The sequence below is a fragment of the Urocitellus parryii genome, chromosome 5 (assembly GCF_045843805.1).
Source record: "Urocitellus parryii isolate mUroPar1 chromosome 5, mUroPar1.hap1, whole genome shotgun sequence".
Classification (NCBI taxonomy): Eukaryota; Metazoa; Chordata; class Mammalia; order Rodentia; family Sciuridae; genus Urocitellus; species Urocitellus parryii.
Window position 1 is genome coordinate 128,194,343 of NC_135535.1, and position 23,136 is coordinate 128,217,478.

General features: G+C 39.0%; 2 pseudogenes; both read left to right on the top strand.

Moving 5' to 3' along the window:
• The first annotated feature begins 4,928 nt into the window (after window positions 1–4,928).
• On the top strand, window positions 4,929–5,387 carry LOC144255155 (protein tyrosine phosphatase type IVA 2 pseudogene; annotated as a pseudogene).
• Window positions 5,388–14,735: 9,348 nt separating this feature from the next.
• LOC144255153 (M-phase inducer phosphatase 2 pseudogene) lies at window positions 14,736–16,296 on the top strand (annotated as a pseudogene).
• The last annotated feature ends 6,840 nt before the right edge of the window (window positions 16,297–23,136 follow it).

The following is a 23,136-nucleotide window of genomic DNA, read 5'->3' on the forward strand; positions in this document are numbered from 1 at the left end:
TTCAGGGGTACACCAGCGCTGTCCTGTTGCACCCGCCTTCTGCAGTCTGTTCACATCTGGGAGCAGTGTTGGCACGTGGTCAGGTTCATTCACTGTAACTGCCAGGTGGTGTCCCAGGCAGTGAGTGGACCGTGGCCAATCTGCTGTCTCCTGACAGTACTGGAGGTACTCTTTATCCTTGCAACTTCAAGCTTAGCCATATATACATATATACAATCTTATGATCAAGATGAGTGTCCAATTCTGAATATGCCCTAATCAGAGCACTACACGTTGTAGCACAATGTCATATGAAGGAACTCTGGCCATCATTCTACTGTTCATTCTACTTATAAACATATCATTTCCTATGTCAATCCTTATTGCAACTCAACAATTCATAGGATCACTACACCAACGTGACCACTAGCAATAATGTGATTCATCTCAACACTAGCAGAAACAAATAGAGCTCCTTTTGACCTGACAGAAGGAGGAACTTGTACCAGGATTTAACCTAGAATATGCTGCGGGCCCCTTTGCCTTATTTTTCCTGGCCTAATACACTCAAATCATTATAATAAACGCTTTAACCAAAACTCTTTTTCATAGGAGTACTCTTCAACCCACCAATCCCTGAAATCTTTACATTCAGTTCTGCATTAAAAACCCTAGTACTAACTTCAACATTTCTATGAATTCAAGCATCATACCCATGATTTTGATACGGAAAACTCATACACTTATTATGAAAAAAACTTTTTACCCCTAACACGAACTCTATATGCATATGACACATCTATCTCCCTGCTCATTGTCATGACATGTGTATCCCTCAAACCTAAAGAAATATGTCTGATAAGAGAGTTACTTTCATAGAGTAAATAATAGGGGTTTAAACCCTTTTAATTCTTGAACCATAGGATTTGAACCTAACCTTAAGAATCCAAAATTCTTAAGGGTACCTTACACACCATGTCCTATTAGTAAGGTCATCTAAATAAGCTATCAGGCTATTCCCCAAAAAATGTTGGTTTATACCCTTCCTGTACTAATTAATCCCCTAATTGCCTCTACCATCAATTTCACCTCATTTTCAGGAAATTTAATAACACTATTTAGTTCCCACTGACTACTTACCTCAGTAGGACTAGAAATAAGCATATTAGATATTATCCCTATTTTAATTAACAAAGAAAACTCTCAATCCACAGAAAATGCATCCAAATATTTCTTAATTCAGGCTCTAGCATCACTAGTTTTATACACTCAGGACAATGAACTCTAATCAACTCACCCAACCAAATTTCACCCCTAATATTTGCTGTAGTGCTGTCAATAAAAATGGGACTAGTTCCATTTCACCTATGAGACCCAAAAGTTACCCAAGGAGTTCCACTTATATCAGCAGTAATCTGACTACAATGTCAAAAATTGCCCCAAACTCCATTATGTTTCAAATTGCCCCCTCAATCAATTTGTCCTTATGACAATGATAGCAATGATAATAATAGCAATTCTGTCTAATGTATGAGGAGGCTGAGGAGGACTCAAACAAACCAATCTACAAAAAAATCCTAGCCTACTCATCAATCACCCACATAGGCTGAGTAATAGCAATCATTGCATTGAATCCTACATTGACTATAAATCTGATTAGTTATATTATATATAAAATCAACATGTTCATATTAATCCATTATAACAAGAAAATCACCACCCTTTCACTCTCCAACATATTAAACAAATTTCCTCTACTAATTTCAATAATTCTTATTGTACTTATATCTCTAGCAAACTTCCCCCACTAATTGGATTCACCCCAAAATGAGTTATTATTAAAGAACTTGTATCAGTAGCAATGTCATTATATCTATATCAATACCAATAACAGCCTTACTAAAACTGTATTTCTATATACAACTTCTCAACATCGCTAACACTATTTCTATCATTCAACAATTCTAAAATCAAATGACAATTCGAAACACAAAAATAAACCCTCTCATGCCAACTTTCATAATTATATCAACCCTCTTCCTTTCCCTTATACCTTAGCTATCAATCTTAAGCTAGGTTTTAGGTTAAATTTAGACCAAGAGTCTTCTAAATTTAATTAATACTTAAGCAAATACTAATACTAATTCCTACAATCAGGACTATCTATCTCACATCAACTGAATGCAAATCAATTACTTTAATTAGGCTAAGACCTAAACTAACTATCTTAATTCTCTAGACTGATGGTATTTAAACCCATAAAAATTTAGTTAACAGCTTAATGCCTAACTGAACTGGCTTCGATCTACTTCACCTGCCATAAGAAAAAAAAAAAAAAGGCCTAAAATCTGTAACATTGTTACTAGGGAAAAATAGCTCTGCCAAATTGTACCCCTGCCCTACCTTACCTGTACATAGGAAGAAAATGAGTGAGTTGACAAAAGTGGCAGAAGTGAGCATAGACCATGTGGTTGAGCAACTGCTAGTCCCTTGATGCTTAAAGTCTGGTAAACCACCCTCAGGTTCCTATGTACTCTAGAGAATCTTCCCAGTAGCTCAAAAGGTTTTAACATCTTTCAATACAACCTGAAAGTCTGTCAGTTCCTACAAGCAACAACTTGTTTTGGACACCTTTGAATCCCTTATTTTAATATCATTTTCTACATAGTTCCCAAAATCCATGTCCTATATTCCTGTTTCGTCTTTATCAAACCAGGTGCAAATCCAGATATTTTGTTTTCTTCTGGGAAAACAATGATTCCTACCCAACTCAGTTTTTCCTCTTCAAATATGCCCTCCCTCTGTTAGTTCTATTATGATCCTCTACCTCCAGGTTCACTTACTAATTCTCTTCCTATCATCCATGTTTGGGCTCACTAGATTCACTCTTCTATTTTATTGCTAAAACACTCACCAATGGTATGGTAATTCCAGAGAGTATTTGGCTTACTCTTAAGCCACATGAATTCAAATGACATTGCTGTTACTTTCTACAACCAGATAACATCATTTAATATACTTAAGGTTGAGGTTGTCCATCCTAACAACCATCTGGGCAGAATGTTTAAAATATTTTGAAGTATTAGCGGTTTCTTTGACTAATGACTTAGAGTTTTTAAAATTCTGTTATTCTATGTTATTTTAATTTTATCTAGAGAAAAAAAGTAGTACTGAGCTGACAGTAATTTTTTAAAGGACCGAAAACCAATGAAAGCAGTAGAGAAAGTTAAAATTATTTTAAGAAAACATTATAGCTGTAGAAAAGGCATAAATAATGAAAAAAGAAAAATCTTTCTAGAACTACGCAGGGGTGCTAGCCTGAAGCAAAAATCAAACTGTGAAATCAAGAACTAGAGGAACCAATTAAACTATTCTCTAAGTAATTATTGAAGAAGAGTAATGTAATTAAAAATTATGTATTATTAATAATAGTAATCATTAATAACAACTAATAATTATATATATAATCACAGTCAAGTTATAGGTATTCTTCACTTCCAGGAATGGAGTGAGGAGTGGAGCGAGTTTTAGGAGCTGAAATCTTTGAGGGAAAGAATATAATAATAATTCATTGTTTTCCATTTGCTACAGAATTTGGACCTGGACTTGCTAGAACTTCTGCAAACCTTCTAGTAAAAATATCTAGTCATTTTACAATCATTTAAAAATATTTTGTACGATGGGTTTTACTTTTTTGAATTCTGAGTTTATATTTTTATTTTAGGTTTTTATAAAGTTTCTTTATTTCTGGTTTAGTATTTCAAGTTTGCTTTTATTTAACATTTCTACACATTTAGTTTTACATGTTTCTTAGTTATGCTTTTTGAATTATTTCTGCTTTTTTAACTTTATATTTAATGTACTCAGCCTGGTTGATCATTAATTAGGAAACTTATATTACTCATTTTTAGACTTTCAAAAATAAATAGAAGACTATGTAGTTCTCTCAGTATAATTTTACTGTATTTACTGTAAGATATTTCTTTGTAGCAAAATATTTTGTTATTATTCCAAATTCCTGTTTAATCTGAGGGCTACAGAGAAAAATCTTTTGTTCTTTTTTTCCACTCAAGTACATTTAGAGTTAGTTGTGGTTGGTTATAATGGGCAGGTCTATGTATTTGTGGAAAACACAATTTCATAAAGTTGTATAAAATGCGCATATATTAAATATAACATCTCAGCGGTGGGGGTGGCGGCGGCGCGATCAGCCGGGCTGTAACCGTCGTCTGTCCGCCAGCGGCTAGAGCGGCAGCAGCGGTTGGGCACGGCGAGAGGCAACACCACAGGGCAGCGGCAGGAGGCGACGGAAGGCGGCGGCAGGCGGCGGCAGGGGCCGGCGGCAGGCGGCGGCAGGCGTCGGCGGCAGGCGTCGGCGGCAGGCGGCGGCGGCAGGCGGCGGCGGCGGCGGCGGCAGGCGGCGGCGGCGGCGGCGGCAGGCGGCGGCGGCAGGCGGGGTGGCAGGCGGCGGCAGGAGGCGGCAGGCGGGGGCAGGCGGCGGCAGGAGGCGGCAGGTGGCGGCAGGTGGCGGCAGGAGGCGGCAGGAGGCGGCAGGTGGCGGCGGCGGCAGGCGGCGGCAGGCGGCCGCAGGCGGGGTGGCAGGCGGTGGCGGCGGTGGCGGCGGCAGGCAGGGCGGCAGGCGGCGGCGGCGGTGGCAGCGGTGGCGGCGGCAGGCGGCGGCGGCGGCAGGAGATGTAGCAGCAAGACGGACTCGTGGACACGCACCGCCGCCGAGGTGACCGAGGAGAGAGGCGCCTCCTCGCTCCCGCTGCTGGCGGACTTCAATGCCCAGTCCCCAGCTCGCCAGCGAACTTAAGAAGTATGTCAAGTGTATAAATGTACATTTCCCAGAGATCTTGCTCTCGCTGTGTTATAATTGGAAGCACAGCCTGATGTTGTTGTGAAACCAAGGTATGCTTCCTGTTGTGTGTGTGAGTTGTACAGGTGTGATGTCAAGAATAAATGAAACTTGGCCAAAAAAGAAAAAGTATGGAGTGACAACTTTGGTTCGAGTTTGGGATGCTACATATGATTAAGCTCCAGTCAAAAAAGAAGGAATCTACCTTCTAGATTGGCCATTTGATGATGGAGCTCCACCCCCTAATCAGGTAGTAGATGATTGGCTGAACTTGTTAAAAACCAAATTCCCGTGAAGAGCCGGGTTGCTATGTGGCAGTGCATTGTGTTGCAGGATTGGGAAGGGCACCTGTGCTGGTTGCACTTGCTTTGATTGAATGTGGAATGAAGTATGAAGATGCAGTTCAGTTTATAAGAAAAAAAAGAAGGGGAGCATTCAATTCCAAACAGCTGCTTGGAGAAATATCGACCTAAGATGCGATTACGCTTCAGAGATACCAATGGGCATTGCTGTATTCAGTAGAAAGAAATACAAACGAAGGCTTATGTGATTGTGGCGTTTAGAGGGAACTCTTGGTACCTGGAAATGTGAATCTGGAATTTACCTGTGTCATCGAAATAGTGTTGGATTCAGTAATCCTCAACCACTCTTCTTAACAATTAGGAAAAAGTAAACAAATAAGAAATCCCTCTATAACGTGAATAAAATGTTTAAGAAAAGAAAAAAGGGATTAAGTCAGTGAAGGATGATTTTCTCCTGGTTTTGGAGTTTTAATTTCTGCCAGGATCGAATTATTTTAATATCTCCTGTCTTTTTAAACTTTTTTCAGAATAGGTCTCTCAAGGAAAACCAGCAGAATATTAGCCTGTGCAGAACCAGCTGTTTGGGGAGCACATCTTTCATTATGCTTGGCACATAGATTTCCCTGTGGTGGGATATTTGGGAGGAGGAAAGAGGTGCATTTTCCCCCTCTTCTTTGTTTTCTCTTATCCCCTCCTTTCCCCTGATACACACTGTAGATGGACTAGGAGAAGCCCTTATTGCTGTAGATTTGCGTGCAGTCTGGCAGCCTTAAGCCCATCTGGGCACTTTTAAAGGAAAAACAAACCAACAAAAATGTTAAAAAACACCAAAAAAAAAAAAAAAGGCATGCAGGTGGTTTTAGTCTTTACTGATGATGGAGTATTCATCTTAGTTTCTTTTCCTCAAAGCCTTGATCTAACATTAGGCAAAGTAGCCAAGAAACTTTTGTTTTGGTAAATTAGTGGGGAAATAGCATTTGAAGAGGAATCTTTATTCTCAAAGAACTTAGCTGAGAGTAGAATTCTTCTCTTTACCAACCAATGATGCTAAGTGAGTATCCCAGAAATTTGTTTTCTGAAGAGGACAGCTCTAGTTCATTACTAAAAATATGTTGAGGCCGAGAATTAGCAAACTCTACAAACAGTAGAATTGTGGACCATAGCACTACTCTGATTTTCTGTCTAATGATGTCAGAGAATACTGGTAGCTTAAAACTTTTACTTTAGGACTTAATTGTACTCTGAATTTTCGGAAATGGTCAGAGGAGCAACAGCAAATTCACAATATTTAGGTCTTGAGAAATGCCTGTGGTGATCATTTTTCAAACTATTCCCTATATGTATAGTTCAGTTGAACCACTGATTGCCTTGTTATTTTCTTTCTAGGTTCTTTTTGAGATTTTTTTTAAAAAGTCACTGGTTCAGAACAAGAAATGCTATAAACAGGGTAGAAGATACCAGGCAACCCAATGAGAAGCAAAGGGACTGTGTTGCTTATGAAGTGGTATAGTAGCATTTTTGCAAATCTCTGCTGGGTTCAATGTGCTGATTTAGAAAGAAAAGCTGTTTTTCTCCTCATTTGCAGAAGGCAGTTATGACCAGGCTGTATTGACAAAGCAAGTAGAAGAGCACCATCTTCTACTTGCACTCTTTTCACCTAAATATTAAATAATAGTGCCCTGCTTCTAAGGCTCTGAATACAGGCTTAGAGTCATCTTGTCTTGCTGGAGTTTGCTGTGCAGAGCCATAAGCTTTGCATTTTGTTAGTGTCAGCTAGGCCAATAGGAATGGCACAGGACCTCGTCTCTCACTGATGATACCTCAGACGTTGGCAGGCTATGTGAACTGCCTATTTCCTACTGCCGGAGTTGTTTTCGATTTTTAACTAAATACAAATCTGTAGATTCTCCTTTCCCTCATCCCAGCAAACAAAGCAAAATAATGCTTTTTGACATTGTTTCTAGAATTTTCAAATAAAAAATGATGGTACTATCCAAAATTCTTTTTTATTTCTGAACATGACAATAGATTCCTTTAACACAGACTCGAGATCAAATCAAAATATCATAGCCTCTAAGTTCAGATATACTTTCAACTCTTTGGATCAATGCCATCAGAAACCTTTTCCATTTGACATGCTCTGAATGTTGTTTGGGGGTGGGGGAAGTATAGGTGTGTGCATTCACATGCATGCAGCCTCCATCAGTACCAGTGCCTGCTTGAGTTAGGAGAACTACATTCCTGGTTCTAAGCGAGAAGAAGGGTATATAAAACAAAGTGAAACATTAGCCCTCATTTTATTTTAAATTACAGACTAATGTTAATTGTTCTCAGAACTGGATTTTTTCCCATCAAAACATTCTTTTCCTTTGGGTTTAATGAAGTATTGCTAGCTGAAGCCAGTTTGACATGGTGAGAGAGATGTCAGACTGATGAAGGGTATGCAGCCTGATTTAAAACCAAACCCTGAACCCTTTTAAAGAACAATAAAACATATTTTACACGTTAAAAAATAAAATAAATATAACAATTAGACTTTTTCTTGGCACCTCCAACTAAATTTGAATTGCAAGTATGTACCCATTGGATTTTTATGTACTCACACTACCCAAATGCTAGCTAACTAAACACTACCCTGACAATCAAGTGGTCATTAATAAATTTATGGTTCTAAATATCACATTATTGATGACTTATTTGTATTTTCCAACTTTTGTTTCCAACTACAGACTTAACAATTTAGACTAACAATATTTTGCTATGCTAGTACTGTGGCCCATACCAATGTTTCAGTGTTATTAAACACACAGTGTAATCAACCTTATATGCTTTTTTCACAATTTTTTATTGGCACATTGTAGTTGTACACAATGATGAGATTTGTCATTACATAGTCATGCATTCAAACACTATACAATATAATTTGGCCAATATCACTCTCTAACACTTCCCCCTTCCTTCCCTTACACTCTCCCCTTGATCCCTTTTCTTTACTGATCTCCCTTTTATTTTCATAATTTTGGCCCAACATTTCTCTACCTTTTTCCTCTCTAGCTTCTTCATGTGAGAGAGAACATACATCACTTGACCTTATGAGTTTGATTTATTTTGCTTAACATAATCCATTTGCTGCAAAGGACTAATTTAATTTTTCTTTCTGGCTGAATAAAATTCCACTGTGTATATACAGCACATTTTCTTCATCCTTTCACCTGTTGATGAACACCTAGGCTGGTTCCTTACTTTGGCAATTGTAGATTGTGCTGTTAAAAACATGAATGTACATGTGTCACTCACTGTAGAAAGATGACGTTAATTCTTCAGGATAAATACTGAAAGATGGTATAGCTGGGTCATATGGTGGTTCCATGCCTAGTATTTTGAGAAACCTCCATACTGATTTCCATAGTAATTGTACTAATTTGCCTTTCCACCCCCAGTACAAGTGTTTCTTTCTTTCCACATCCTCACATATATTATGTGTGTATTCTTGATATCTGTAATTCTGACTGATTTCAGTGTAGTTTTGATTTCTGTTTCTCTTATTGCTAGTGTGTGAAGCATTTTTCATATAATTGTTGGCCATTTGTATTTCTTCTTTGGAAAACTGTCTGTTTACTTTATTTATCCACTTACTAATTGGGTTATTTGATTTTTTGGTGTAAAGTTTTTGAGGTTTTCATATAGTCTAGATATTATTCCTCTGTCAGAAGAGTAACTAGCAAAGATTTTCTCCCATTTTATAGGCTCTGTGTTTACATTCCTAGCTGTTCCCTTTGCTGTGTAGAAGTTTTTCTTTTTCCCATTGGATGTCATTCTGTTTATTAATTTCCGGCATTATTTCCCAAGATCATCTTGTATTTTCTTTACTCTAGGCCCAGAATAAGTCATTTTTTTCCTAAAAACTCTAATTCCTATTAAGGTGTGGGCACTATCTACATGAATATTGTCCTTGGGTTTGTCATGTTAAGTATATTTATCATATATGTAACATACAAAGGTGAATATGTATTTCATATAGATAGCAGGCAAGAAGGACTTATATATGTTAGGGATATTTATCCAAATGTTTCATATGTACATATGTACATTAAGTATATTTAGTTCAGCATTATCATACCAAATTGGAGATAGTCTAAATACTCTTCAATAAGAAAATAGTTCTATTTTCATATCTATAAAATAATGTAGCAAGCAACCACCATTTTAAACTATTAGATCTACAGTGTCCTAATTATTTCACAAGTATAATTAAAGTACTCTAGATTGATGACACATCTGAAGCAAATTTATTCTAATACCTGCATCAACTGCTGAGGTGCAAAAGGAAGCTGCCTGCTACTGACACTGTATCTTGTTACCAGGGAAGTTATTGTTTGCTACATTTTTATTTTTTGTTCCCAGTGCATGGGTTCTCAGAGAGAGGGCGATATAATTAATCTGAATGTCACTAAGGGATTACATAAGGGGATCCATGTCCCACAAGTACTTCAGTGTGTTTGGTAAAACCTATTAGAATGGTAACAGAGGAACTGTGATAAACTAAACAAGGAATTGGCAAAACTTTTCTATAGGCCACATAGAAAATATTTTAGGCTTGGTGAGCCAGAAGTTCTCAGTGGGTATAGTCTGAAATCTGCTGTCAATGATAAGTGAATGAGTGTGAATGTTTCCAACAAAACTTTATTTTCAGGGGATAAGAAGCATAGCACAGTGGTAGAGCACTTGCCTAGAAGGCATGAGGGCCTCAGTTCACAACCACTACAAAACAAAACAAAAACATTCCACTTATAAAAACAGGCAATGGACTGAATTTGGTGCAAAGGACTGCTAATACTGTGAATCTTTCTTTCAGCTGTACTGTGCACACATGACGTGTTCCTTTTTATAGATGATGGTGTGGTTGTGCAAACCATAAACACAATTTCACAAAAACTTAGTTAATAAAATAAGATGATTTTCCAAATTTCTCTCCCTTGTTAGTATTATTGAATTAATAATCAATGTGACTGCTTATATTGTATATTTGACAAGATTAAAATATGCTAGAATTAGAGCAATATAATTCAAGAAATAGTACCCTCCAAATTTTTATCTTTCTGTGCTCTTTATTCATTAATATGAGAAAATTAATAGATTTTATAAGAAATTGGTAAGAAATATTCAAGGGGTCTTCAGTGTATAATTTTATGAATTTACTCCTTAAAACCTTGGTCTAGTATTTTTAGGGATTATATATATATATATATATATATATATATATATATATATATAATTTTTGAAATATTTGAATTGTTATAAGTACATTACATAATAATTACATAAGAATTGAAAAATATACTTGATCCAGATAAAAACTAGATCATATTTATGCCACTTAATATGATGGCATTGATAGGCAGGTCTGTACTCACTAACTGATTGTCCATTTTTTTTCTAAGTACTTGGGTCAACCCCAGGGCATGCTGGACCACTGAGCTGTATCCCACACCCTCCCTCATTCTTAAACTCTTTCTCATGATTTTCTCTCAAGCACTCCAGCAAAGTTGTTTTATTCATAGTTACCACTGATTTTCATTTTAGCAAATCTAGATATAACCTCTTGCATTTTACATGTATACATTGAACAATGAAACATATCCACCTCTAATTCCAAGAATTCTCAAACTACTTAAATGGGTGTAAACTCCATGTAAATAAGCAGTTTTGAAATTGACTTCTCTTTTACAACCACACCTAAAGGTATGTATCACCCTCCATCCCATCCAAATAATATTAATACAACTAAGAAAAATCAGAACAAACTGAAAAAATAACAGTCTATTGAAAATGGGGAGAAACTTTTTAGTTTGAATCCATCCCATTTATTAATTCTTGGTTTAAATTCTTGCATTATAGGAGTCCTATTAAGGAAGTTGGAGCCTAATGCGACATGATGAAGATTAGAGCCTACTTTTTTTTTTTATTAGACACAGGGTTTCTGATTTAATTCCTAGGTCCTTGATCCACATTGAGTTGAGTTTTGTGCATGGTGAGAACAGGGGCTTAATTTCATTTTGTTGCATATGGATTTTCAGTTTTCCCAGCATCACCATTTGTTGAAGAAACTATCTTTTCTCCAATGTATGTTTTTGGTGCCTTTGCCTAATATAAGATAATTTTGTGCTTAGTCTCTGTGTCCTCTATTCTGTACCATTGGCCTACCAGTCTGTTTTGGTGCCAATACCTTGCTGTTTTTGTTACTTTTGCTCTGTAGTGTATTTTAAGGTCTGGTGTAGTAATGCCACCTGCCTCACTCTTCCTGCTAAGGATTGCTTTAGCTATTCTGGGTCTCTTATTTTTCCAGATGAATTTCATGACTACTTTTTCTATTTCTATGAGGAATGCCATTGGGATTTTGATCAGAATTGCATTAAATCTGTATGGTGATTTTGGTAGTATGATCATTTTGATAATATTAATTCTGCCTATCCAAGAGCAAGGTAGAACTTTCCATCTTCTATGGTCTTCTTTGATTTCTTTCTTTAGAATTCTGTAGTTTTCTTCCCAACCAAAGAAACAATCAGTGATATAAATAGAAAACCTATATCTTGGGAGCAAATGTTTTACCCTTCACACATCAGATAGAGCACCAATCTCTCGGGTATATAGAGAACTCAAAAAGCTAAATATAAAAAACAAAGAAAACAAATAAATGGCCAAGAAACTGAACAGACACTTTTCAGAAGAGGATATACAATCTATCAACAAATATATGCAAAAATGTTCATCATCTCTAGCAATTAGAGAAATGCAAATCCAAACTAAAGTTTCATCTCTTTCCAGTTAGAATGGCAGCTATTAAAAATACAAACTGCAATAAATGTTGGCAAGGATGTGGGGGAAAAGCACACTCATACATTGCTGGTGGGACTTTAAATTAGTGCAGCCAATATTGGGAGCAGTATGGAGAATCTTGGAAAACTGTGAATGGAACCACCATTTGACCCAGCTATCCCTCTCCTTTGTCTATACCCAAAGGACTTAAAAATAGCATACTACAGGACACAGCTACATCAATGTTTATAGCAGCACAATTCATAATAGCTAAACTGTGGAATCAATCTAGATGCCCTTCATTAGATGAATGGATTTTTTTAAATGTGGTATATATACACAATGGAATATTATTCAGCATTAGAAGAGAATGAAATCATGACATTTCCAGGTAAATGGATGGAGCTGGAAAATATAATGCTAAGTGAAGTTAGCCTATCCCCCCCTTCAAAAGAAAAACAGATGCCGAATGATTTTTCTGATTTAAGGATGTTGATTCATAATATCCTTTTGGGGGTCAGGGGATGGGAGGATTAAATGAACTCTAGATAAGGCAAAGGAAAAATAGAGATGGAGGGGAAGGGAGTTGGGAGAGAGGTAGGAAAGACGGTGGAATTCAATTGTTATCATTATCCTAAGTACACATATGAAGACACTAAGAATGTGACTCTACTTTGTGTACAACTAGAGAAATGAAAAGTTGTGCTTTATATGTGTAATATGAATTTTAATGCATTCTGTTGTTATATAGAACAAATTAAAATTTGAAAACTTAAACAAAATCCTGACTATATTTTTATTTCATGTTTTATTTTTTATAAAGCTAATCATATACTTCTGGTTTAGCATTTCAAGTTTTCTTTTCTTTGTACTTTATATACATTTGGTTTTTCATGTATATTAGTATTTCATCGGTAATTATTTCTACATTTTTAAACTGTTTTAATGTACTCATTCTGGATGATCATTAATTAATAAACCTATATTACTCATTTTTAGACTTTCAAAAATGAATTCATAAGACTATATATTTTATCTTAGGACAACTTTAGCTACATTCACTGTAAAATATTACTTTATAGCAAAATATTTTGCCACTGTTCAAAATTCCTCTTATTCCAGAGGCTATATAGAAATATGTTAAGGTTTTCCACTAATGTGGATTTAGACTTTATGTTTTGGTGGTGATAATATGTGTGCATGTGTGTGTGTGTGTGTGTGTGTGTGTGTGTGTTTATGTGAGAACACAGATTTCACAAAGTTGAATAATGTGAACATATATTAAAACAAAAACTATTTCTTGTCATCTACAACTAAATTTGAAGTGCAAGTACACAACCCTTTTTTTGAGTTTTATGTACTCAAATCACCCAAATGCTAGCTGATTAAATAGTACCCTAAAAGCCAAATAGTCATTAATAACTTTAGGATCTAAATATCACATTATTGATAGCTTATTTGTATTTTAAAATGTTTATTTCCAAATATGGACCTAAAGATTAGGTTGATATTATTTTGCTATGCCATTCCTGTGACCCATACAAATATTTTAATGTTTTTACAATTGTTATAATGCAATCAACCTTATATAATTTTTCACACAATTTATACTAGTATATTATAGTTGTACATAATGATGGAATTTGTTGTTACATATTGATTTATGCACACAATTTAAAAATATTTTGGCCAATATCACTGCCTGGCATATGCTTCCTCCACCCCTTGGTCCCATTCTTCTACTGATCTTTCTTTGATTTTTATGAGATCCACCCCACATTTCTTTGTCTTTTTCCTCTCTAGTTTCTGCTTATGAGAGAAAACAAGATCCTTGACCTCTAAGTTTGACTTACTTTGTTTAACAAAATGTCCTCTAGTTCTATCCATTTTCCTGCAAATGGTATGATTTCATTTTTCTTCATGCTGAATAAAACTCTATTGGGTCTATACCACATTTTCTTCATCCATTCATCTGTTGATGGAAACCTAATCTGATTCCATAGTTTGGCAATTGTGAATTGTGCTGTTAAAAACATAAATATGCATGTGTCACTGTAGAGAGATGACTTTAATTTTTCAGGATAAACACTAAAAGATAGCAGAGCTGGGTCATGTGGTGATTTCATGCCTAGTATTTTGAGAAACCTCCATACTGATTTCCATAGTGGTTGTACTAATTTGCTATCCCACCAACAGTACAAGTGTTCCTTTTTCTCCACATTCTCATGTTTATTATATGAGTGTCCTTGATGTCTGTCATTCTGACTGGCTTGAGGTGAGATTAGTGCAGTTTTGTGTGGGGAGCCACCCCTGAGCTATTTGAGTGTCATTTTTGGCCTTGGAGCCAAGGAGCTTTTGGTTTGGCATTGCAAGCTACTTTGTGGCTCCTTCCACTTAATGGATTGTGCAATGCAAGTGATCTCTGTAGTTGCTCTGTCCAGGAAGACTGATCCCATAGCTCTCCAGAGTTGGAGGTGACCCACTGGGAACTGGAAAGCCCATCTCCTACTTTAATTGGCTAAGAACATTCTGTAGAAAACCTTTGGCGTTGAAGAGGTTTCCCTGGCTGTAGCCTGAGTCCCGCGTCCCTCCACCTCTCCCCACCCTCCCCGCATCCCTTTCCCCTTGGGCTACCTCACCTCGCTCCGGTCCCATTGCTCTTCCTCCCTCCCTTACTCCCACCCCGGCCCGCTCCCTCCCTGGCCCCGGCCAGCTGTTCTGGGCTTCTGTTGGTCGCCTTGCGCCAGGCCCTGCAGCCAGCTTTTGCCTGCCCCGCCGCGATGGAGGTGCCCCAGCCCGAGCCTGCGCCAAGCTCGGCTCCTAATTCTGCCGGCTTATGGGAGAGCGCCCAGCGTCCTGGCCACCTCCAGGGCCTCTGGCTGGGGACTCATGGTCTCCTGGAGTCCCCGGAGCTTGCGGTCTCTAAGTCTCCAGTCACCACCCTGACCCAGACCATGCACAATCTCGCCGGGCTCGGCAGCGAGAACCCAAAGAGTCTGCCCTTTCACAGCCAGCGGACACACCTATCCCTGTCAAGGCAGGGATCTGAATCTTCCCTGTCATCAGAGTCCTCTGAATTTTCTGACGCAGGTCTCTGCTTGGATTCCCCCAGCCCTATGAACCCCCAGATGGCAGAACAGACGTTTGAACAGGCCATCCAAGCAGCCAGCCGGATTATTCGAAATGAGCAGTTTTCTATCAGACGTTTGCAGTCCTTGCCGGCATGGCTGCTGGGCCACATCACCAACTCCCAAGCACTGGAAAGCTGGAGGAAGAGTGAGGCAGGTGACAGAGCTGCCAGCAGTCCTGGGGAAGACAAAGAAAATAATGGATTTGTCTTCAAGATGCCATGGAAGCCCACACATCCCAGCCCTGCCCATACTCTGGCACAGTGGGCCAGGCAGCCGCAGAGAGGCCTTTACCCAGAGGCCAAGCTCAGCCCCTGACCTGATGTGTCTTACCCCTGAGCATAAGATGGAAGTAGAGGAGCCCAGCCCCTTGGCTCAGTCCTGCTCTCTGACCCCTGCTGAGGCAACTACTGAGGAAGATGATGGATTTGTGGACATTCTGGAGAGTGACTTAAAGGATGATGAAGCAGTTCCCCCAGGCATGGAGACCCTCATTAGTGCCCCATTGGTCAAGACCTTGGATAAGGAAGAAGAACAGGACCTCATCATGTTCAGCAGCCTGAGAAACCTAAAGCCCGTGTCCTCTGCTCAAAGTCCCTGTGCCATGATGAGATCGAAAACATCCTGGACAGTGACCATCCTGGGCTAATCGGAGATTACTCCAAGGCCTTCCTTCTACAGACTGTGGATGGCAAACACCAAGACCTCAAATATATCTCACCCGAAATGATGGTAGCCCTGTTGACCGGAAAATTCAGCAACATTGTGGAGAAGTTTGTGATTGTGGACTGCAGATATCCCTATGAATATGAAGGAGGGCACATCAAGACTGCTGTGAATTTGCCTCTGGGAAGGGATGCTGGGACCTTTCTGCTGCAGCACCCCATCATGCCCTGTAGCCTGGACAAGAGAATCATCCCCATTTTCCATTGTGAATTCTCATCTGAGCGTGGGCCCCGCATGTGCTGATTTATCAGGGAACGAGACGGTGCAGCCAATGACTACCCCAGCCTGTACTACCTGGAGGTGTATATCCTCAAAGGCGGCTACAAGGAATTTTTTCCACAGCACCCGAACTTCTGTGAACCCCAGAACTACCGGCCCATGAATCACGAGGCCTTCAAGGAGGAGCTGAGGACCTTCCGCCTGAAGATGCAGCTGGGCTGGGGAGCGAAGCCAGAGGGAGCTCCATAGCCGGCTGCAAGATCAGTGAGGAATCGGTGCCAGTCCTGCCACCATCCTGGCCCTGTGAGGCCCTGGAGCCTATTGTACCATGGGCCTTCTAGAGGCCTCAGGTGCTATCCAGGGGAAAGACAGCATGGGTGTCCTGTCTGTCTGCCCCTGTCCCTGATTTCCCTTGTCTCACTCCAGTCATTTTCCATACCCTGGAAGACCCCAGCCTGGTGGGTTAAAACCAGGTCAGAGGAAATATTTTGTGTTCAGCAGGGACCTTTTTGCTTTTCTTCCTTCCTGTTTGGGTCAACTCTTTTGTCTTCCTGGTCCAGAAAAGTCCCTTTATGTATGTGTCAGCTGAGGCTGTTGGGAGAGCCTTGCCCCTAAGGACCAGGATGGGCCAGGGCTGCCCCTGCCTCTGCAAGAATCATGGGTGTGTCTGCACGTTGCCCCTTTCTTTTTCCTGTCCCTCTGTCCAAGCACCCCCAGTGTAAACATAAGCTCTTACTCTTTCCTGTTGCAGTATTACCTGCATGCTTGATTTCTTTGTCTAACTTTTACCTGTCCCAGGACACAATCACTGGCTGTGTAGTCTCCCCCTGTCCAGTTGGGGTTAGAGATTCAAACAGCAATTACCCCCTGGTCCTGGCTTTTGTTGCCCCAGAAAGGGATGTTATTATCTTTGGAAGTCCCTGAGGAAGGGGCTAAGGCCTGAATCAGGAGCCTACTGGAGGCCCCAATGCTGTGAATCCTAGGGCCTGACTGGTCAGAACTTGCTGCTGTCCTGTCATGGATGGATGGATGGATGAATGGACTGACTGTGGGAGCATGGATGGCCATGAATGCATGGTGCCTTGCACACACATGTGCATATAAGTTGAGTGGAAGCATTTTGGTGAACATGCTAGCCTGTGGCAGGAATGTATATGTGAACAAAAAGTCTTTACAATTCATTTGGAAATATTCAAGAAAAAATTGTTCAAGAAAAAATGTGGAAGCAGCTAAACCAAGGACTGAGCAACCTCTGGATTCTGAATCTCAAAGTGGGGGAAGGGTTGTGCTTGAAGGCCCCATGAGACATCTGTTAAGGATCATCAATAAAGCACTGAGCAAGTTTAAAAAAAAAAAGAAAGAAAGAAAGAAAGAAAGAAAGAAAGAAAGAAAGAAAGAAAGAAAACCTTTGGCGTTCCCCCATATAAATAAAGCAAATGCGGGCTTTCAGGCTTTCTTTCCAGCTTGGAAGCTAGACCCTTAAGGCCAAAGAGCTGTCCTGACCTTGGTCTTTAAAACTACTTTCTGGGTGGTGTGATTTTTCAAGGTATTTCTCAGCCAACTCACTCCCCCAGGGGAACCCAGCTTTCATCACCTATGAGGGCTGCAGGTGAGAGTTTCGATTTCTGTTTCCCTTATTGCTAGTGATGTTGCATATTTTTCATATATTTGTATTTCTTCTTCGAAAATTATCTGTTTAATTCATTTGCCTATTTATTACCTGTATCATCTAGTTTTGTAATTAAGTTTTTGTTTTGTTTTTTTAGTTTTTTATTCTGGATATTAATCCTCTGCCAGAAGAGTAGCTGGAAAAGATTTTCTCCCTTTCTGTATGCTTTCTGTTCATATTCCTAATTGTTTCTTTTGCTATGCAGAAGGTTTTTAATTTATTAACTCTTGGCATAGGAGCATTCCTGAGTTTAGGAGTCCTATTGATAAAAGTCATTGCCTGTACCTGTATCCTAGACTGTTGACCCTATGCTTTCTTGTAAGATTTCTATTAAGATACAGTTTCATTATTCTGCATAGGATACACTGGTTTTCCCAGCACAATTTGTTTAAAAGGCTATCTTGTCCAATGTATGTTTTTGGCTCATTTGTGAACAATGAAATGTGTGGGATTCTCAAATGTATTTTGTCCTGTTTCTTTGGTCTTCCTGTGTATTTTCATGCCAGTACCATTGCAGTTTTTGTTACTATAGCTCCATAGTATAATATTAATTAAGGTATTTTGATACCTCCAACATTGCTTTTGTGGCTTAGAATTGCTTTGGCTATTCTAGTTCTTTTATACTTCCAAGTGGATATTAGGACTTTTTTCTTGGTCTGTGAAGAATGGAATTGGTATATTGATGGGAATTACATTAAATTTGTATATTGCTGTTGTTAGTATGGCCATTTTAACTATTAATTCTGCCTATCCAAGAACATGGGAGGTCTTTCTATTTTCTGAGGTCTTCTTCGGTTTTTTCTTTAGTGTTCCATAAATTTTCGTTTTAGCGGTCTTTCACCTCCTTGAATAAATTTATTCTTTGGTATTTTCTTGAGGCTATTGTGAATGGAATTGTTCTGTTTTTTTCCTCAGCAGATTCATTGTTGACATGTAGGAAAACTATCGATTTTGTGTATGAATTGTGTAACCCACATTACCAGATTTGTTTATTAGCTCTAGTAGTCTTTTGGTGGAGTTTTTTTTTTATCTTCTAGGTATAGGATCTTGTCATCTGCCAATAGTAATAACTTGTCTTCTCCCTTTTCTATTTTCATCCCCTTTATTTCCTTCTGTAGCTTAATTGCTCTGGCTAGAATTTTAGGGACTGTATTAAATAGAAATGTTGCTAGTAGTCATCCTTGTCTTGTCCCAGCTTTTAAAGAAAATGCTTTCAGTTTTTCTGTTACTGTGAGGTTTGCTTTGGGTTTTTCATTTATAGTCTTTATGATGTTGTTTTAGTCAGCTTTTTCACTGCTGTGACTGAAGGATGCAATGACCACAATTATAGAGGAGAGAGAATTTATTTGAGAGCTCATGGTTTCAGAGTACTTAGTCCATAGAAGGCCAGCTTCATTCCTCAGGGCTCGAGGTAAGACAGGACCCCATGGAGAGAGAAGGTGGCAGAGGGAAGCAGCTCACATCATGGTGATCAGGAAACAGAGAGAGAGTTTTCCACTTGCCGGATACAAATATATATGCCTAAGCCATGCCCCAATTCCCACCTCCTCCAGCCACACCCTGCCACTTCAGTTACTGCTCAGTTAATTCCTATCAGGGGATTAACTCATTGATTGGGTAAAGACTCTCACAATCCAATCATTTCTCCTCTGAACCTTCTTGCATTGTCTCACAGGTGAGCTTTTGGGGGATACTTCACATCCAAACCATATCAGATGTTGAAGTAGGTTCCTTCTACCCCTAGTTTCTTCAGTGTTTTTATGGGTGCTGAGTGTTGTCAAAGGCTTTGTCTATGTCAATTGACATGCCTAAGTTATTTTTGTACTTCATTCTATTTATGTGATGAATTACATGTATTGATTTGTGTATTTTAAACCATCTTTGCACCTCTGGAATAAAACCAACATGCTTGTGATGTATAGTCTTCTTCATAAGTTGCTGAAACCCATTTGCCATTATTTTATTAAGTATTTTTCATCAGGGACATTGGTCCTTTATTATCTTTCCTTGATGTGTCCTTATCTGATTTTGGTATAAGTGTGATACTAGCTTCATAGAATGAATTAGGAAATATTCTAACTCTTTCTATTTAAGTTATAATTTGATGAGTATTGGTATTAATTCTTATCTCCCATGTCCCACATGGGCAATGGTGTCAGGGTCACTTTTCGTGAATTGGGCTGGCAATGAAAATACCACACAAACACAGAAATGCCTTTATTTGGGTTCAAGGATGCCTCTGTGACTATACTATGTATACAACCAGAGATATGAAACATTGTGCTTTATATATGTAATAAGAATTGCAATGCATTCCACTGTTATGTATACATAAAAAATTTTGAAAAGAAAAAAAATGTTAAAAATAAATAAGTAAATAAATAGGTGATCCACATGAAAAAGTGTTTCATTTCTTTTAAATCAACTAGAATGCTTGGGGAAAAAAGGTAAGTCAATGAACAGGGTAAGAAGTGCACCTATTTCTGCCTGTGCCAAATGGCGATTATTCTCCAGGAATAACAGCATAAGTGTATCCAACCCAAGGAAGGCCAGTGTTAACTCCCCAAGAGGGTCTGTCCATTTGGTCCAGGAGAGGACAATGATTCATCCATTTAACCTGTGCTGACCTCAGTCCTGATGATGCTTTTAATTTTACATGGCTACCAGGTTTGGAGTAGAAGCTCCTGATGGTTTCTAACAGAGACAGAACGCAGAAGACTTTGTGTTCTCCTGTGAAAGGGCAAGCATGTCTCCTAGAGACACCTAGCAGCCTTTCCTCAGGAAGGACTGCCTGCCTGCATGAATCTGTTATTGAGCAATCAAGCACTCAGGAAGCATTTGGGTAATGAGGTAGAAGAAGTGATACAGAACGTGTAGCCACACTGACCTAGATTTGAATCCTGACTCTGTTACTTCTAAGCTTGTGACCTTAGGCAGCTCACTCAGTCCCTCTTGTTCTGCTATTTTGAGTACAAAGAGTGTTAGAATAGACCACTTTCTTTAGTGGGGTGGGACAACAGCAAGGAGGCGGTATGACTGGAGCCTTGTGAAGAAAATCCACAAATAGATAAAGTCAGTTAGGGTGGAGCCCACTGTATGGACCTCGAGCAAAGATTTAGAGTTTCTTCTTTTGAGAAGCTATTGGAGGATTTTAAAAAGAGGAGAGACCTGATCTGGCCTCATTTTTCCTAAGCCTTCTCTGGCTATGGAGGTGAAGAAGACTTTAGAAGCAGAAGTGGAAGTCCCACAGGTGGTAGCTGCACAATCCTGGGACAGCACATGCTGGCTTGGACATGCACAGTGAGAGGAGAGTGCTGGGGAGAAGGGTCAGATGCAGGATCTCCAAGGTGCACTCCTGGATGTCTAGGAGGAAAGAAATCACAGAGGAAGAACCCCAGTAGCCGAGGAGAGCATCATCACATCAACCTGGCTCATGATTTAAACAATGTGCCAGAGAAAAGATGCCTGCTGTCCTTGGCTTTACCAGTCCTTGTCCTCTTGGGTTGTAGTTGAAAAGAGAATGGCCTAGAAAAACAGTGAGACCATGGAGTCCAGTCTCCCAGCAACTACATATGACCATGTGAAGAAGTGTGGCAGATGGGACATTAGTAGGTGTATTTCTACTTTCAGCCCCTGGGACATGGGGTATGCTGACCCAGTAATGACCTGAACTGGAAGAATAATCTGGGATTATACTGAGCAAAAGTTGCTGCAATCAGGTCAGAAGACTTTGTCTCTGCTGAGCCTGGCTCATTCACAGAAGCCCTTGATTGCAGGCTTCCACAGAAAAACTCATAAACAATTTTTTTAAATTTGTTTAAAATGATTTATTTAAAATAATAACACTATAATTTAATAGTAAAAAAGCAAGAAATATTGCCCTCACAATTATTTTTTATTTATGTGCTTTTATTCACAAAAACTAGCAAATTAATAGATTTTATAAGAAATTGGTCATGAAATATCTAGCTGAAATTATTAGTGAAGGTCTTCCCCTGCATGAAGCCACTCTGAGAGAGAATATCCAAAAAGAAATTCTTAGTCACAGGTATACCAGTATGAGGACCACTACAGGATGAGTCAGAAGACACAGCAGGTATAGTACAAAAACCTGACAGATTTAAAATAAGACATCTTAGTATTTGTGTTAAGAGATGAGCAAGAGTGACAAAAACATTTCCATCTTAAAATTACAAAAAAATATTACTAACAATGAAAGAAATGAATGACTTTGGAAATGTAATATCAGGAATAAATTGATAAAAAATTCAAATAATCATTAAATTTGTGGCTCTCAATCTTCTTTTTTTCCCCACCCACAATGATAATGGAACCCAGGGTACCCACCACTGAGACCAGTTCCAGGTCTTAATTTTAGTTTCTTTATTTTGAGACAGGTTCTCAATAATTTGCCCAGGACACTTATACTTTGTACTCCTCCTGCCTCAGCCTGGGTAATCCCTAGAATTTCATGAATGCACCACTGCACACAGCTTAACAACCTGTTTTAAATGTTTTGTTTTTAGTTGTAGATGGCCATAATACTTTTATTTTATTTATATGTGGTGCTGAGGATGAAACCCAGGGCCTCACATGACTAGGCAATCACTCTACCACAACCCCAGTCCCTTATCAATCTTAATTAAGGGAAAAAGAAGGCAAGTGAAACTACAATAATAGTAAAAAGAAAGAAATAACCACAAGTCTGGAAGAGGTTTCTGAATGTTTTTGTTAATGTCTTACACGTAATATTGAATTTTCCTTTTACATAATCATACATACATAGAAAGTAATTGCCTCCACTTCAGTCCCCAGTACTACTCCTTTCCCTAATCTCCTCCTATCCCCTTTTCCATGCTTCTTATCTACTGGCCTTCCTTCAATTTATTTGAAGTGTTTTTAAACTACTGGTATCTCCAAATCAAGTGGAAATGTATGTCAGTTCATGCATTCACAAAACACACACTATTTCTTAAAATTAAAAGTGTAAGCGAATAAAACACTTTTGATTGTTTTGAGAAAAATAGATGTTTAAGCAAGAATGTGTCAGAGTCTAGGTGAGGTTTTCTCCAAATCAGCATATTCCAGTTTCACAGAGTATTTGGGAAACAGTGACCACCAGTGAAGAGACTGCTATTACCCACAGACTGATTGCAGCAAGCTTCATAAACCTGGGCCCCAGCAGTCACCAGGAACAAGGGACTTGCAACACTGACAAGTAGTCTGGGAGGGTGAGGCCAGAACTTGTAGGCATGAAGCAGGTGAAGATGAGAGCAGGACCATGTAGAGCAGATACCATCTACTCTGAGTAAGGAGGGTACCTGACCCCTGACCTTGGGGCCACTAGGGTAAAATTCACACACCTTGAGCTCCCATTGCTTTCTGCAGTGAACTGCCTCATAGTACTGAGAGGAGTAATGGGGTTTGGAATCCATGTCA